The 10,000-nt window shown below is 39.0% G+C and overlaps 2 long non-coding RNA genes across 2 annotated transcripts; one reads left to right on the plus strand and one right to left on the minus strand.

Moving 5' to 3' along the window:
* Nucleotides 1-720: 720 nt before the first annotated feature.
* Nucleotides 721-2,106, plus strand: LOC125291801. The gene is made up of 3 exons (XR_007193070.1): nucleotides 721-794; nucleotides 1,727-1,770; nucleotides 2,012-2,106. It is a non-coding gene; the product is annotated as an uncharacterized LOC125291801 (long non-coding RNA).
* Nucleotides 2,107-6,910: 4,804 nt separating this feature from the next.
* Nucleotides 6,911-9,775, minus strand: LOC125292571. The gene is made up of 3 exons (XR_007193226.1): nucleotides 9,635-9,775; nucleotides 7,741-7,791; nucleotides 6,911-6,939 (listed from the first exon to the last, which is right to left on the minus strand). It is a non-coding gene; the product is annotated as an uncharacterized LOC125292571 (long non-coding RNA).
* Between the last annotated feature and the right edge of the window lie 225 nt (nucleotides 9,776-10,000).

Consider the following 10,000-nt stretch of genomic DNA (forward strand, 5'->3'; position numbering starts at 1 on the left):
CTGTTTACACCCATTTACGAGGCTCAATGTATCTCCACACTTCATTGGTAGACTTCGAGGGCCCTGACATTTAAAATGAGACATTGAGAACTTTGAAAAGCACTGGTAGTTTACTTACAAGGCGATTTATACAGACAGTACCTTCACAAAGTTTAGCATTTGCAGCCATCTTGAATTTAGTCACGATAAGTCGAAAGCAATCCAGTAAGAATGAACAGGTATGATAAGGGATCAGATTCCAAAATAATTCAGTGGAAATGCATGGATTCCAGTTGCTGCTACTGGAAGAAACTGGAATCCATGCATTTCCACTGAATTATTTTTATCTATGAGACACGTTCACACTCGGTATCATGTTTCAATACACTTTAGGTCAATATCACACCGGAATTCTCCTTTAACATTAACATTTTTCATAACTCCATGTAGGACGTTTCTGTACATACATGTAAATGTAAGCACTGTGGCAGTAGTAATGCAATATTTAGAAAATGTAGGCTACTCTTGTACTCTTGATATTCAAGTACTTTTAAAAACAAGTACTTCAGTACTTTTACTTAAGTAGAGATCTGACTGTTGTACTTTTACTTGTACTTGAGTAAAATTTAGCAAAGGGTATCTGTACTTTTACTCAAGTAATGAAGCTGTGTACTCTGTCCGCCTCTGTCTCTACATGTAGCTACAATGACACTTGTTAACACATATCTGTTTACTATTCATTTTCAGAGTGCAATGTCCATACCAAATTGGACGTTTTTCCAATCAAAAAACTGTGCAAAGAAAGGACTAGAAAGGTTAGTTTACAAGCAGAATAAGGGGACTTCAGATCACCTAAAATGGAAATGCAAAGCAACTCAACTTCTACTAGAGTATACAGACATTAGCCCAGACTTCACAAGCCATTCCGACGTACTAGGGATGGCCAAGAAATGACAAAAAAGTCGCACTATCTCATCATTAGGTACATTCGGATCCAATGGTTCTAAGAACATAGTTGCACTTATTACTAACTGGATAATTAGAAATGATTTCCTCCTGGTAGCTGATGAAACAAAGCATATGCCATAGTCTGACATGTGTAAACCAGTGGTGTAGATGACGCCGCAGGTTTTTATTTAAAAGAGAGAATGGCTACTAAAATATAATAAATATTATTTTATTGCATTTGTATTAGTTGTTAAGAGTAGAAACATACTTAACGTAAGTTTACAACCGGGAGTAAAAGAAAAAATATTTGGGTCGTATTTTCAAGGATGGCCCTAGTAGCCCAATCATTACATGAACATGAATGAATGAAACGGACAGCATTTAGTTACTAGCTACTAAAGTGTATTGACTAGAAGTGCATGGTATGCCAAGGCATAGAAAAAGAATCAGCATTGTTAATAAAATATGTTCTCAAATTTAAGCAGAAGCTGCATTATTTTTACAGATATTTTTAAATGCTGCTTTGGCATGCACATCAGTCAAGATAAAAGACCCCACCCCAAAGTATGGGCACAAACAGTTATAGGAACATATAGCGGTCAGAGGAACTCTTTAATTCCCCAGTTCCATGCTGTCCGAATGCACAAAAATGGGTTCTAGGAACTGTCAAGTTCCTACAATGTGAAAGGGCTTATTCAGTAGTGATGTAGTTTACACAAACAAGTCAGCAATTGCTATTGCTGAAGTGAAAAAGGCACCAAAGTGACTGACAAAAAGTATAATGTGTTTCTCTTCACAGGGAGTAGCAAAGGTCCAGGTATTTTGGAGTCCTTGTCCAGCATGGTGAGTTTTTATTTAATTAGAAAGGTGGAGCCTCTAACTGGAACATTGCATTTAAAAGCATTTGTAATGTCACCATATCCAAATGTGGTCTTTGTGATAACTTTCTTAATGAAAATAGAAAAACATGGCTTTGTTTCATTACATGGCTATACTATTCATACTACACTCAGGTATGAGTTACTAACTTTCAAAGTGATTCTGTGTTGTCAATGTAACCTAATTGTGTTTAATTTTCTTTCAGTGGCAAAACCTGGCCCTCATCTTGGGAAACCACAGAACATGTGCAATTTAGAACACACATGCACACACACACTTGACCACAACAGGAGCTGGTGGTTCCACCATACACAGACACACAAACATACACATATTAATAAATTCTAGAAGCTACATTTATTGTCTTTTTTTAATAATGCTTTTGGGAAATGTTATCCTGTTGTCCTAATGTATGTTACATGACATCTACAAGTGACAGGCTTTCAGAAAATATATGGTTTAGATAGGTGAAATTGCTTTGCCTTTAAATTGGAGCTCAAAATGTATCATATGTGTACCTCGTTCGCCAATATGCATAATAGAACCATGTATACATTTAGGTCCTCCAAAGTTTGCATGAAGGTGGGGTATGACCTAATGTATGTTAAATGGCATCTACAAGTGACAGGCTTTCAGAAAATATATGGTTTGGATAGGTGAAATTGCTTTGCCATCATATGTGTGGCTTGAGGGGGCAGCCGTGGCCTACTGGTTAGGGCCTCAGGCGTGTAACCGAATGCCCACCTTGTTTGTCCACTTCCTGAAGAGGCTGAAGCATGCTGACCTTGACACCTTAGTTCTTACTTCCATGTACAGCTGTGTTGAACTGTCAGAAAATGCAGCCGAATGGCTGTGTGGATGGTACTTTCCAGGGCTGTCGCGTAGGTCAAAACTGACCAGCAGGGCAATGATTAATTTCATTGTTAATTTATGATCAATTGATTCATCAATTGTCACAGCTCTACATAGTGGGAGGCGTAGTGGTAGTAATCAAGAGATCAGACAGTGGCTGACAAAACAAACACAAAAATTTAGCACACTAAATAGTTGCTATAATATCATTATTGATTATGTTAAAGCAAGATATGGTAGTCATCACAATATGAAGATAGCTCATACAAGATTTTTTTTTTTTTTTAGTAAAAAGTAAAAGTTATGACACCATCGCTCAGACCAGTACAAACACCTATACCCCTTAACAAAGAAGGTACAGAGAGAAGTACATACATAGTTCCCCAGAAGTGGTTGTGCCTTACCAAATAAAACTGACAAATTCACTGTAATTAATCTGTAATTAATGTTCTGTGTTGCCTTCTTGTGTATAATAAAGTGTATTTTTCCCACCTGCCATCTTTTCTTTGACTTTACGCAAAAATATCTATTATATGCTGTAAAAGAAATATAATAATAAGCAGCAGTAGCACCACCACCAGCAGCTGCACTACCAATAGTTAGAATTCTATTGTCACACTGCTCATATATATATATATATATTTAGGGATAACCAGGGATAACTGCATTTTCTGTCAGTTTTGGATACACAAAAGTTCATGGATCAAACCAAGCACCTCATAACATCTATATTGTGCTTTTATCTGATATATGCAAGTGTTTTGATATGAAATAAACATGATTTGCATGATATTACCCTGCTGGTCAGTTTTGACCTACGCGACAGCCCTGCAAAGTACCATTCACACAGCCATTCGGCTGCATTTTCTGACAGTTTTGGATGCACAAAAGTTCATGGATCAAACCAAGCACCTCATAACATCTATATTGTGCTTTTATCTGATATATGCAAGTGTTTTGATATGAAATAAACATGATTTGCATGACATCACCCTGCTGGTCAGTTTTGACCTACGTGACAGCCCTGCAAAGTTAGCCTGACGAGCCATACCCACATTAAAATGTAGGGTCTGGGCACTCACCGTTCGCAGTGCTCAGTCCGAGGGGCGGGATAATCAGTTGTCTTTCAAATTCCCTCTGCACGCAATAGGACAGCGGCAGCGTTAAGAGTCCCATCGTTTCCCACCAGCGAGCTAGTTAGCTAGTTCAAATCGTTTGCCAACTTAATAAAAAAGCTTAACTCGTGTCACACTGCCAACAGCAACATCCATCTTATTTGTTTTCAAGTAGCAGGGAATTCAAGCCAAACCGTTGCAACTCTGCCATCAATCATTATGTTAAGCCCACCTAACGACTCTATACACAATTTCATTGGCCTGATTGAGTTTCGATTTCTGGAGCTCACAAGCCAACAGAGAGTTGCTAGACTAGCCCTGGCAGCAAATGTAATTAGATTTCTAGGCTACTGCAAAGTACCATCCACACAGCCATTCGGCTGCATTTTCTGACAGTTTTGGATGCACACCAAGTTGGGTTGATGATGCCATCCCAAACCCTCAAAAGCTTCCTCTGCAAATATTCTGAGGGTGAAATAAAATAGCATATGTTGTTCATCCGGATGCAAGGAAGCATCTCCAAGAATTTTAAATGCCTCAGGTACCCCGGTTCAGTAGCGCCCCTCAAAGGTGTAAAAAATTAATATTTTGAGTTGCCAGAATTGTGGAACCACTGGTAGATTTGTCTGAAATTTGGTATGCTTATTACTTAAGATATGTGTTATAAATAATGTTTCTGTCTTTTGTGTACCTCATGTGCAAAAATGGGAAAATTACATTTATTTTAAAATATTACAAATGTTGCAAGCTTTTGACTTTATAGTCAAGCAGGTGATACATTTTAATAATTCAAGAATGTTTCTCATGTTATGTATACATTTTTTTTTTATAATTTTGAAATTATAGCTATTTCTGTAATTAGACTACATGTCCCATGATGTGTAGCGTTCATTTCAACGCTGCTTTATAACAATGGCGCCGAATTTGTAGTTCATTAAAACGGTTTTGTATTAAAACATAAACAAAATATTGTTAGGATGCAAAACACTGGCACAGATGACTTTTGCTGGGTATAATATGTATAGAAATAGTTAAAGCAAGTTGGTACATGACTCACGACATTGGCATTCAATGAAAATAAGTAGCCTATAATTCCACAAAATATCGAAAAACGTGTGCTACTGACCCTTGTTGCTAGGCAACGCCCTGTAGGCCTACCTGCTTGGCTGAAGAATAAGGAGGCTCGTTATCCTAATCTTTGCTGTTCAAAGCAACATAAATACATAACAATATAACACTTAAATTGAACAGGTAACAAATGAAGATGTTGGTCAGACTGTAATTAGGACAATAGCAATAGGCTAATAAACAAATGCCCATTCAATCAATGATATAATAACAAGTTATAGTGCTTTACTGCTTAATGGACTAAGTGCATGTTGGAGGGGGTGAGGGGGGTGAGAGGCGCAGCAGGTGTTTCTGCTGCTGCTGGTGTTGCTGGTGCTGGTGAGGGGGGTGATGGTGGTGCCTCAACAGACTGCTGCAGCTCAACAGATTAAAGGAAAAGCGCATTATTGTTAGATATGTACAAATCTGTTTTAGTCTGTAAAACACACTGGTATGCAAAAGGTTTTAGACAGGTTCATACAATTATATATATACCTGGAGATTGTAATTCGTATTGTATGAGCGTACCACCTGCCTCAGCTTTTCAGCAGTGAAAGCTTTACGCCCTTCACCTTTTCCTTTAAAAAATGCAAGTGTATCAAAATGACCATAGTGAGGAACAAAGTTAAAGTCAAATCATGTTGCAACAGCTGTGTGCATGCAGTTGAAACAGTAATAGCTGGTTATTCAATATTAACATACTGTCACTGACTGAGGCAAAGGGCAACTCCTCTGGGCCACCAAGGCGGCCTGTGTTGTGGCAGATATTCAGGCCGAGACAAACCCTGACTCAGTGCTGAGATACAGTAGAAGGGTGTTAAAGTGTAATCAGATTCAGTAGTCTGCATCATTTTGATCTTTAAATAAGGAAATTGAAAACATAGAATGCCAGTCATACCATGTTCTTTTATCCGACGGCCAATTGCCATCCGGCAATGTGTGCCACTGATATATCAGGGTCAATGTATGGCCTCTCACCCCCCAAAGCATCTGTAAGACAGTATCAGTGTCATTAAAACAAATGTTATGGCCTTTTCACACAAAAAAACAAACCTTAACACCACTTTCATTTATACATACCACCACACCCCTATTAGTGTACATGTTCAGCAGCTCAGCCTTCCTGTCCAAAAGGCCTCAAGATACTTTGGCACCCTGCAATGAACCGTCATTAAAATCCATTATCAATTAGGTTTGTGTTGCCATGTCAATTACAATTTTTTTATTGCCATTATATTAAACTCAGGGGTTATTATTACCATACTAAAAGATTATTGTTTTTCTTTGAATGTCATCTTGATACTAATCTAGGGTGATTGCTCTAAGACTACAGGGGATTGACACCTCTAAAATATCCGCAAACCATCCAAATAACACTATAACGTTACGCTTCTAGCCTTCTATATTCCAACTAGAACATGCTGAAAAATTGTTCATCTTCATGGCTAGTTTGTTCAGCAGTAAGGTTTTGCGGTCATTTATTATTATTATTTTATTGTAATACATTGCTGTGACGACACAATCCATCAAAAACCATGCAAAAAAGTCCCATAGCTCAGATTCACTGGACTTTTTTTCCACTACAGTGCATCAAAAAACACTAACATTAGCGTTTACTATATTCCAACCAGAACATGTGGGATGGCCCGGAAATTAGGTTGGTGGCTGGTCTTTATGTCTGATGATTGGAGGAACCCATCATAGAGGCTGGACACCGACTTTAATGGCACTGGTGGCGTGCTCAGTGCAGAAAAGTGTAGGACAAGCTGATATGGCCATGTCTGCCATGCCAACTCTAGCCTACTGTTTGGCCTATTCTGGGTTTTGGGATAATTTTTTGCCCTCAAAGAACAATATAGCACCTTAATAATATTAATTTAATAATTGACCATTTTATCAGAGCTTCCCCTGTTCCAAAAGCAGCAATCGCCACTGATCTAATCATTGAAATGTTGTTGAATAAATATTACATATACCTGTGAAATTGAAGGTGGGTGACTCACTGCTTAAGTCAACCCATACGGCAAAAGCCAGCCTCACCACTGCACCAATTCTTCATCTGAAAACAATATAAAAAAGATTATACTTTCCCTGTCTTTTAAAAGCAGCCTCCCTCCCTTTCTTTCTTCACTGTACCCAATATTAGCGGTTGCACATCTTTGCCGTCTAGCTCTCCAAAGTCACCAACTTTAACATTACAGCTACACTGTCAGGCTAAAAAATACCCTGCCACTGATTGAACTCCACGAGGCCCGGCTGGCCCTCCTTCTCTTTTGCACCACCGTCCTTTGTCTCTTCAAACCTTTAATTATGAAGAAAAGGATTTAACATTTAACATGAATTGAGACATGTCCCACTGTCTATATTCTAAAAGCCTGACCTACTTTCCTGCAGACTTTTGCATATCATACGATCAGTTGTAGGTGTGATTTAACATACAATAGGACATGTCCCACTTTCCTGCAAACTTTGGAGGACATAAATCTATACATGGCTCTATTTTGCATATTGGCAAACGAGGTACACATATGATACGTTTTGAGCTCCAACTCAAAGGCAAAGCAGTTTCAGCCATGCAAACCATATCCATAACCATACCTACCATAACCATACCTACTGTAGATAGCCTACTGTAAATGATATATTTTTTGAATGCCTGTAGTGTGGAGATGTGATTTAAGCTATAATAAGTTATATTCCTCCCTTCTGTGTGATTAATAAAACCATATGCCAGGATGACATAACTGTTCAGAGTGACGTGACAAGCGCAGGTAGTTTTTAGTGCTTAATAAAACCATATGCCAGAATGAGATTAAGCAAACATAAGGGTGGAATATACTGTAGGTTAGACATGTCTCACCTTGACGAGGCAAAGGAGCAGCACTGCATACGAGAGATCCCTCTTGAACTTCTGCAGGATGTAAAGGTAAAACTGTGCTGGTGGTGTTGCTAGGGTAGATATGGTGGTTGCTATGCAAAATAACACGGTTGCTATGGTGGTTGTTAGGGTAAGCATGTTGGTTGCTATGGTGTTTGCTAGCTTGACATTATTCAAGTGGTTGCTAGGGTAATTAAGATGGTTGCTAGGGTGTTGCTAGGGTACATATGGTGGTTGCTATGCAAAATAACAAAGCAGTGGAATTGCTAACGTTAAGCCATTTTTACTTTTTTAGCCAAAAAACACACTTATGTTTCAGTATGAAATCAGAATATGTTGAACAACGGGACATCACAAACAAGCCAGGCTCAGTTTGGAGTCGGTGGATTATTCCCGGAAGAAGATAAACAGTTCGAAACGTACAAGGTTTCTCTCTTCTGGCGCGGTAACGCTAGGTGCTAGAGGGATGGGACCAAGAGGCACGGCACAGCCTTGAGGCCTCTGGCAACTGTTCCAAAGGTGGGATCTCTGAGACACCCACAAAAAAAACTGTGAAGGAAAAACATAAAAAAGTTGACCACTCCCACTTTAGAGGTGGAGTTTTGGGTGGTAGCATGGAGCTACGAGGCTGAAATTCAAGTCAGACCTTCAGCACATGACCCACATGGAGTGTGCAAAGTTTCATCCCTCTAGCTGTAACGCAAACCATTGTGTCTGCAAAAAAATCTTTTTTGACTATTTAACATTTAGCCATTTTTCAATTTTTAGCCAAAAAACACACATATGTTGGTCAGGTCAGTAATGGCGTTGCTATGGTGGTTACTATGGTCATATTATGGTGGTTGCTAGGTTGTTGCTAGGGTAATTTGAATGGTTGCTATAGTGTTGCTAGGGTAGATATGGTGGTTGCTATGCAAAATAACATGGTTGCTATGGTGGTTGTTAGGGTAAGCATGTTGGTTGCTATGGTGGTTGCTATCTTGAAGGTGGGCCATGTGTTAATGTATGTTAACTCACATGTATAAGTGACAGGCTTTCAGAAAAAATATGGTTTGCATGGCTGAAACTGCTTTGCCTTTATGTTGGAGCTCAAAAAAAAAATTGAGTGAGTGAGTTAACATACATTAGCACATGGTCCACCTTCCTGCAAACTTTGGAGGACATAAATGTATACATGGCTCTATTTTGTATATTGGCGAATGAATGGGGCATATGATAGGTTTTGAGCTCCAACACAAAGGCAAAGCAGTTGCAGCCATGAAAACGATGTATTTTCTGTCAGCTCATGAGAATACTTGAGATGTTTAAAATTGTCAGGGCTATGCACGATCTTAGCCTACTGTACAAAGGCCAATTTTGTCTCGTGGGTCTAATTTCTCATGGACATTCACTACAATTTCCAAGTAGCTTTCCCAACACTGATGTTATGGTATCAATCTGAAAGGTAAAACCATCAAATTTTACTCAATGGCCTTGCCTAGCCTGGATTTGCCTAGCCTAGATTTTATTGACGCTGCTAGGCAGCCTGGATTCCATGGATCTAATTGTCACCTCAACGAAGGAACCAATCACAGAACGGAGGGGGGACAGCAAGACGATGACGACACACCGAAGCTGTTATGAGATGTACAAATGTATCAGCTGTACAATTGTTTAGAATATGGGCCTATGTACGCCATATAATAGGAAGGTGTGACATGTCTTAATTCATATTAATTGACATCTACAGGATAGGTGTAACAGCGTTGATTCCTCCGAGAGAATGTGTGTGTGTGTGTGTGTGTGTGTGTGTGTGTGTGTGTGTGTGTGTGTGTGTGTGTGTGTGTGTGTGTGTGTGTGTGTGTGTGTGTGTGTGTGTGTCTAATACTGTACATACCGATTGGCTCTGTATTCTCAAGTCCATGCAGGTCCTTCCCAGTTGAAAATGAAGAGGCCACATTATCTGAAGGAGATCAATAGGAACCTTGCTTTAAATCCCCATCCAAGAGCAATTACTATGCCTACAGTTAGTGTTCTTTTTTCAAAAACAGTCAACAACAACCATCAGCCCACCAAAACAACACACAACAACAATTGCACACACAACAACACATACTCCACAGAACAACAACAACAACAACAACAATAGACAGCCATAGCAGGACAACTCAAGCGGAACATAACATAATTCTGTGATGTTGTAATACCTCTATAATATTCTATAGACGCTATAGTATTTCTATAGTAGTCTTATAGTACTTAG

Source organism: Alosa alosa, chromosome 3 (assembly GCF_017589495.1).
Source record: "Alosa alosa isolate M-15738 ecotype Scorff River chromosome 3, AALO_Geno_1.1, whole genome shotgun sequence".
Taxonomy (NCBI): Eukaryota; Metazoa; Chordata; class Actinopteri; order Clupeiformes; family Clupeidae; genus Alosa; species Alosa alosa.